This window comes from Cryptomeria japonica, unplaced genomic scaffold, assembly GCF_030272615.1.
Source record: "Cryptomeria japonica unplaced genomic scaffold, Sugi_1.0 HiC_scaffold_156, whole genome shotgun sequence".
In the NCBI taxonomy this organism is placed as follows: domain Eukaryota; kingdom Viridiplantae; phylum Streptophyta; class Pinopsida; order Cupressales; family Cupressaceae; genus Cryptomeria; species Cryptomeria japonica.
Window position 1 is genome coordinate 129,001 of NW_026728978.1, and position 6,000 is coordinate 135,000.

The window sequence follows — 6,000 nt, forward strand, 5'->3', positions numbered from 1 at the left end:
CCATTTGTCGAGTGTGAGGGACGCGGCAGGTCTCCTAAATGCTATGCGGGCGCTCTCTGAGAATCTCTATCCGGCCTCGACACAGACTAGTCTTGCTGAATGGTTTGGCACTGGTAGTCGATCCAACACGTCGTTGTTGTGGCCGCCTAGGCGATTCGATTCGAGCCCCCGTCTAGCTTTTGGGTTGCTTGGCGGATTTTGCCCTATCCGCAAGTGAGCTCGGTCCCTAAACGTTCGAGAAACCCGATTGCTATGCGCCGACTCTCTTTCTTGCGAGCCTCCATCTAGCTTTTGGGTCTCTACGGAACGGAAGTCGGAATCTGGGACCGTTGTTTGATTCGACGAGGCAGACTACGGTTGTGCGAGAATCGGACAAATAACTTATATAGGGGAGGTGTTGACTGGAGCATTCTCCCCCGTGCCCCTCTAACTCGACCAATGCTGGCGCTCGAACGGTGGTAGCGCTCGGATTTTCATTGAGCGCCAGCATTGGTCGATTTAGAGGGGCATGCGAGATTCCCGAATGCTATGCGAGGGCTCTAACGGAAATGTCTATTGGTTTCGGTATGGATGCAATTGCGAGTGGTTCGGCAAAGGTAGTCGTTCCGATGCGTCCATGTCGTGGCCAAATCGATAATTCGATTTGAGCCCTCGTATAGCATTTGGGTCTCTCGATGTGATTCCGCATTCCAGTCCCTTTGGGCACTGCTTGAGCCGCATCCCAGGGGGTTCCCTTCCCAATAATCTGCCTCGCAACCCGATTGCTATGCGGTGAGGCTCCTCGGCCGCCTCGGAACTATCTGTGTATCAGACGCATCGCGGGATAAGGGGTTGGCAACGGTAGTCGCCCCAAGCGCGTCCGATGCTTGGACCATTCCGAGGCGGCCCTGAAGCCTCTTCCGTCTAGCCGTTGGGTCCTTCTCGCCGCATCCCTCGCCTCGCACCCCGATTGCTATGCGGTGAGGCTCCTCGGCCGCCTCGGAACTATCTGTGTATCGGACGCGTCGCGGGATAAGGGGTTGTCACTGGTAGTCGCCCCAAGCGCGTCCGATGCTTGGACCATTCCGAGGCGGCCCTGAAGCCTCTTCCGTCTAGCCGTTGGGTCCTTCTCGCCGCATCCCTCGCCTCGCACCCCGATTGCTATGCGGTGAGGCTCCTCGGCCGCCTCGGAACTATCTGTGTATCGGACGCGTCGCGGGATAAGGGGTTGTCATTGGTAGTCGCCCCAAGCGCGTCCGATGCTTGGACCATTCCGAGGCGGCCCTGAAGCCTCTTCCGTCTAGCCGTTGGGTCCTTCTCGCCGCATCCCTCGCCTCGCACCCCGATTGCTATGCGGTGAGGCTCCTCGGCCGCCTTGGAACTATCTGTGTATCGGACGCGTCGCGGGATAAGGGGTTGTCACTGGTAGTCGCCCCAAGCGCGTCCGATGCTTAGACCATTCCGAGGCGGACCCGAAGCCTCTTCCGTCTAGCCGTTGGGTCCTTCTCGCCGCATCCTTCGCCTCGCACCCCGATTGCTATGCGGTGAGGCTCCTCGGCCGCCTCGGAACTATCTGTGTATCGGACGCGTCGCGGGATAAGGGGTTGTCACTGGTAGTCGCCCCAAGCGCGTCCGATGCTTGGACCATTCCGAGGCGGACCCGAAGCCTCTTCCGTCTAGCCGTTGGGTCCTTCTCGCCGCATCCCTCGCCTCGCACCCCGATTGCTATGCGGTGAGGCTCCTCGGCCGCCTTGGAACTATCTGTGTATCGGACGCGTCGCGGGATAAGGGGTTGTCACTGGTAGTCGCCCCAAGCGCGTCCGATGCTTGGACCATTCCGAGGCGGACCCGAAGCCTCTTCCGTCTAGCCGTTGGGTCCTTCTCGCCGCATCCCTCGCCTCGCACCCCGATTGCTATGCGGTGAGGCTCCTCGGCCGCCTTGGAACTATCTGTGTATCGGACGCGTCGCGGGATAAGGGGTTGTCACTGGTAGTCGCCCCAAGCGCGTCCGATGCTTGGACCATTCCGAGGCGGACCCGAAGCCTCTTCCGTCTAGCCGTTGGGTCCTTCTCGCCGCATCCCTCGCCTCGCACCCCGATTGCTATGCGGTGAGGCTCCTCGGCCGCCTTGGAACTATCTGTGTATCGGACGCGTCGCGGGATAAGGGGTTGTCACTGGTAGTCGCCCCAAGCGCGTCCGATGCTTGGACCATTCCGAGGCGGCCCCGAAGCCTCTTCCGTGTAGCCGTTGGGTCCTTCTCGCCGCATCCCTCGCCTCGCACCCCGATTGCTATGCGGTGAGGCTCCTCGGCCGCCTTGGAACTATCTGTGTATCGGACGCGTCGCGGGATAAGGGGTTGTCACTGGTAGTCGCCCCAAGCGCGTCCGATGCTTGGACCATTCCGAGGCGGCCCCGAAGCCTCTTCCGTGTAGCCGTTGGGTCCTTCTCGCCGCATCCCTCGCCTCGCACCCCGATTGCTATGCGGTGAGGCTCCTCGGCCGCCTTGGAACTATCTGTGTATCGGACGCGTCGCGGGATAAGGGGTTGTCACTGGTAGTCGCCCCAAGCGCGTCCGATGCTTGGACCATTCCGAGGCGGACCTGAAGCCTCTTCCCTCTAGCCGTTGGGGCTTTCTCGCCGCATCCCTCGCCTCGCACCCCGATTGCTATGCTGTGAGGCTCCTCGGCCGCCTTGGAACTATCTGTGTATCGGACGCATCGCGGGATAAGGGGTTGGCAGTGGTAGTCGCCCCAAGCGCATCCGATGCTTGGACCATTCCGAGGCGGCCCTGCAGCCTCTTCCGTCTAGCCGTTGGGGCCATCTCGCCGCATCCCCCACCTCGCACCACGATTGCTATGCGGTGAGGCTCCTTGGCCGCCTCGGAACTATCTGTGTATCGGACGCATCGCGGGATAAGGGGTTGTCACTGGTAGTCGCCCCAAGCGCGTCCGATGCTTGGACTATTCCGAGGCGGCCCTGCAGCCTCTTCCGTCTAGCCGTTGGGGCCATCTCGCTGCATCCCCCACCTCCTCGGCCGCCTCGGAACTATCTGTGTATCGGACGCATCGCGGGATAAGGGGTTGGCAGTGGTAGTCGCCCCAAGCGCGTCCGATGCTTGGACTATTCCGAGGCAGCCCTGCAGCCTCTTCCGTCTAGCCTTTGGGGCCATCTCGCCGCATCCCTCGCCTCGCACCCCGATTGCTATGCGGTGAGGCTCCTCGGCCGCCTGGGAACTATCTTCGTATCGGACGCATCGCGGGATAAGGGGTTGTCACTGGTAGTCGCCCCAAGCGCGTCCGATGCTTGGACTATTCCGAGGCGGCCCTGTGGCCTCTTCCGTCTAGCCGTTGGGGCCATCTCGCCGCATCCCCCACCTCGCACCCCGATTGCTATGCGGTGAGGCTCTTCGGCCGCCTTGGAACTATCTTCGTATCGGACGCATTGCGGGATAAGGGGTTGTCACTGGTAGTGGCCCCAAGCGCGTCCGATGCTTGGACTATTCCGAGGCGGCCCTGCAGCCTCTTCCGTCTAGCCGTTGGGGCCATCTCGCCGCATCCCCCACCTCGCACCCCGATTGCTATGCGGTGAGGCTCCTCGGCCGCCTTGGAACTATCTTCGTATCGGACGCATCGCGGGATAAGGGGTTGTCACTGGTAGTCGCCCCAAGCGCGTCCGATGCTTGGACTATTCCGACGCGGCCCTGTGGCCTCTTCCGTCTAGCCGTTGGGGCCATCTCGCCGCATCCCCCACCTCGCACCCCGATTGCTATGCGGTGAGGCTCCTCGGCCGCCTTGGAACCATCTTCGTATCGGACGCATCGCGGGATAGGGGGCTGTCACTGGTAGTCGCCCCAAGCGTGTCCGATGCTTGGACCATTCCTAGGCGGCCCTGAAGCCTCTTCCGTCTAGCCGTTGGGGCCTTCCCGCCCCATCCCTCGCCTCGCACCCCCGATTGCTATGCGGTGAGGCTCCTCGGCCGCCTTGGAACCATCTGTGTATCGGACGCATCGCGGGATAAGGGGTTGGCACTGGCAGTCGCCCCAAGCGCGTCCGATGCTTGGACCATTCCGAGGTGGCCCTGAAGCCTCTTCCGTCTAGCCGTTGGGGCCTTCCCGCCCCATCCCTCGCCTCGCACCCCGATTGATATGCGGTGAGGCTCCTCGGCCGCCTTGGAACTATCTGTGTATCGGACGCATCGCGGGATAAGGGGTTGGCACTGGTAGTCGTCCCAATCGCATCCGATGCTTGGACCATTCCGAGGCGGCCCTGCAGCCTCTTCCGTTTAGCCGTCGGGGCCTTCCCGCCGCATCCCTCGCCTCGCATCCCGATTCCTATGCGGTGAGTCTTCTCGGCCGCCGCGGAACTATACCTGTTATTGCTACTGCATCCTTCGGCTGGTAACCTCCTCTGCCGCCTTGGAACGTTCTCTTTGTCGGACGCGTCGCGGGATAAGGGGTTGGCACTGGTAGTCGCCCCAAGCGCGCCCGATGCATAGACCGCTCCGAGTCGACCTTGCTTTCAGCCTCTCACATGCATAGACCTCTCTGAGTCGACCCTGCAGCCTCTCACGTTTAGCCTTTGGAATCTCGCCTCACAACATGATTGCTATCCTTGATGCATCCCTTGCCTCGAGCCCTGATTGCTTTCTTGGCTGCATCCCTCCTCTCCTCACAGCCCGGTTGTCATCACTGCTTCATCCGTCGCTTCATGCATTCTGGCTGCTGGGCCCTTCCCACCGCACACCTCGATTGCTATCTCTTCTGCATCACACACCCCGATTGCTATCTCTGCTACATCCCTCGGCTCTCACTTCTGCATCCTTCGCCTCACACCTCGATTGCTATCAATGCTGCATCCGTAACCTCACACCCCGATTGCTATGCGGGGAGGCTCCTTGGCCGCCTTGGAAATTTCTGTGTGTCGGACGCACCGCGGGATAAGGGGTTGGCACTGGTAGTCGCCCCAAGTGCGCCCGATTCTTAGACCGCTTCGAGGTGACCTCGTAGCCTCTTTCGTCCAGGCTTCCTGCCTTCAACGCCCTTTTTACACCTCGATTGCTATGCGCGGGCTCGTTGGCGTCTATCACCTCTCTGCGAAGAGTGGCACGATGATTGTTGGGGTAAATCGTAGCAGTCCGATCTCTGGCCTTGGGCCATTGTGAGGGCTGATCGATTTCCTGTGCGCATCTCGTGTTCGCCCAGTAACAGACTCGACGACTTGTAATCGGTCTTGTTCCCGATTGTTCCTGGAGGTAGTCTTCGGAACTCTTGGATTTGACCTGTCACTCGAACTGTCCTCTTCCGAGGATGCTTGTGTGTGTGTGCTTGTGCCATTTCCTTGGCGGTATTAACGAGATATTAAAGAGCGGAGTGAGCGCCTCGCCCAGCTATGTTTGGGGCTCTCACTCCCTTACCCGGTGTGCGACCGCTTTGCACGTAGGTTGCGGAGCATCGCGACTCTTTCGATGTTTGGCGGTTGTCTTCCGGTGATGCGTTGGTCCCGAAGTGCACGTTACTAGCATTTCTGCCATTGTTCTCGATCTTTGGCACGTTCCTTCGTTGCAATTGGATATATATCTCCGTTTATACGCGCAGGCTTCTCCCGCCTATTCAGCGCTGTCCCACTCTCAGCACTCTCGTGGTCTCCTTGGCTTCTCTCTCCCGTGAGCGAGCTCTCTTCTCGAGTCTTTTCCATGTCCCATGGAGGTTGCCTTGCGAAATTCGGGCACACAAACGTGACCGGATAAGAGCGGAATTGCCTATGAGGAGAAGCTCACCTTAGGGAGCAGCAATGCCGAGTGTTTCGACAGAGGGTAGAGGGGGCGTTGTTTGGGCGGTTGCACAAAAGAGTGCTACGTTTGCACTGAAGGTTGCTTCTTCGTCTCCGACGAACTCTTCGAGGCAAAAAAGCTTGTTTACGGGGTCGAGGTGGGACTGTTCGTGCGAGTTGCGCCACCAAAAGTGCGTAGGGGGCATATACCTGGGAAATGGATGTCTCTGAGTGGCCTTACTCGGTCGCGTGC